Here is a 2,028-nt window from a genome sequence, read left to right on the forward strand (position 1 = left end):
AATCATACTGACTTTCAGTTCAGATTTATCCATGGTTCATCATTTCCTAAATGGTTTTGTCGAAATGAGCGCTAAGTCAAGATCCTGAACACCTAGATTGAATTGGATGTGGTCATACCATTTTGAAAAATTTGATCCAATAAGAATTGAGATGGTAGATGCATGAGAGTGCAATAAACCAGGTATTATAATTAAATAACGACAATACTCTGATAAGTGCTTTGAGTTATATTTGATAATGATGAACTTATTAATATTACTTAAATTTATACTTTAGGTTAAATTAGATATATCTATTGTTCACTCATTTTTAGGGTAATAAACTAATTAGATTATCCTATAAGACTATTATAATTTATTCAGTCAGTTTTGTTATCTTTGAGTATCAAATCCTAATTATGTTAATTCATGTAAATTATATTATCTTACCCAAATTTTAATTAGTTAAATGAAATTCTCCTTTGATTTAATCTCATTTACCTAATTGAGTTTGCAATTATAAATATTATTGTTGTTTAATGTCATCCTAATGACCAAAATTTAATGTAATTAGATATTTCATAAATTTTACTAATTTAGGTTATTTTAGTGGCTACAAAATTAATAAAATTTATGTACATCTAAATTGTCCTATAATATTTACTAAACCTATAGGTTATTTTCAAAAGGTTTCAACAACAATAATATTGCACAAAAATTTTATTATAAAAATTTATCAAGTAATAAATATTCCATTAATGGCAATAGAGAATTAACAATAATTGATAGTCTTACAACTAATTAATTCAAACAAAGTTATTGATAATTCTAAAATAAAATCGAAAATCTGAATTATATAGATTTGATGAAGCCCAAGTAAAATCAAAATCTCAAATCTATAAATGATGACATCAAAATGAAAATATGAAATTTAAGAACATGAAATCAAATTCAAAATTTGTTATCTATTAGTCATGATATTTGTAGGCATAAAAAAAAATTTAAAGAGACCTTGCAGCTTTATAAATTATTGGAAAGCCCTAAAATCAAACTTGGGCCTATACATTTTTATTCGGACCCATTGATTGAGATGGACCTTATATGTTTGGGCTATCGCAGATAAGATCCATGATCTAAAAAAAAGTTAAGTGATCCACATATTAAATATTGGGCTTCACACCCAAATAAATGAGTTTGGCCCATCAACAATTCATAGAATCCTTAAAATTGGATTTGGACGAGTTTAGCCTTTAAACAAACCAATTAAAGCTCTTTAAGTTAGGGAATAATTGAAAAGTTAAATTACATTTAAATCTATAAATACCAAAGCATCCCTCATTGGGAGGAGATCTGGATCATTTTCTCTCAGAAGACAGAAGCTCTCCTTTTAGAGAAAAAACCTCAAGCCATCCTCCAAAGATAAAGAAAATATCTTCAAGAGACCGAGATTCCGATTAAAAAGAAGATTAAGTCTAAACCCTTCTTAGAAGGCCAAGAAATCCTTCTCAACCTATAAGGTGCGAAGCCCGGAGATAATCAAAGGAAAACATTGAGATTTGTACTCTCATTTTTATCAAATCAATAAAATTATTTGCAATCTTATTTTATAAATCTTGAGGTAGATTTGTAAAATCTGTTGTCGATAATATCAAAATCGAAAATCTGTTATCTATTAGTCATGATATCAAAATTGAAAATCTGGGATTTTCATGTAGTGCCTAAACTTATGTCATTGATTTCAAACCACAATCCCATTAAACTTCTTAATACAAACTACACACCATTATTAACCTTAATAATTTTAGAAATCATTAATAACTCTTAAAATTTTGAATTTCTCATTACGATTATTTTAATCCAAATACATAGTCAGCGAAAATCCAGATCGAATCATTACAATTTTAATGGTGGGAAGGGTCAAACTTTAAACATTCTATCAAGGCATTTAATGCTCTAGCCTTAATAAAAGCTTCATTGGACCTTGACGCTTGATATTAATTTTCTTTTGTCCTTGGGGGCCATAATCAATATTGAACAAGTGGTCAAGCC

This window comes from Akebia trifoliata, unplaced genomic scaffold, assembly GCF_017979445.1.
Source record: "Akebia trifoliata isolate Shusen 1 unplaced genomic scaffold, ASM1797944v1 Contig00346, whole genome shotgun sequence".
In the NCBI taxonomy this organism is placed as follows: Eukaryota; Viridiplantae; Streptophyta; class Magnoliopsida; order Ranunculales; family Lardizabalaceae; genus Akebia; species Akebia trifoliata.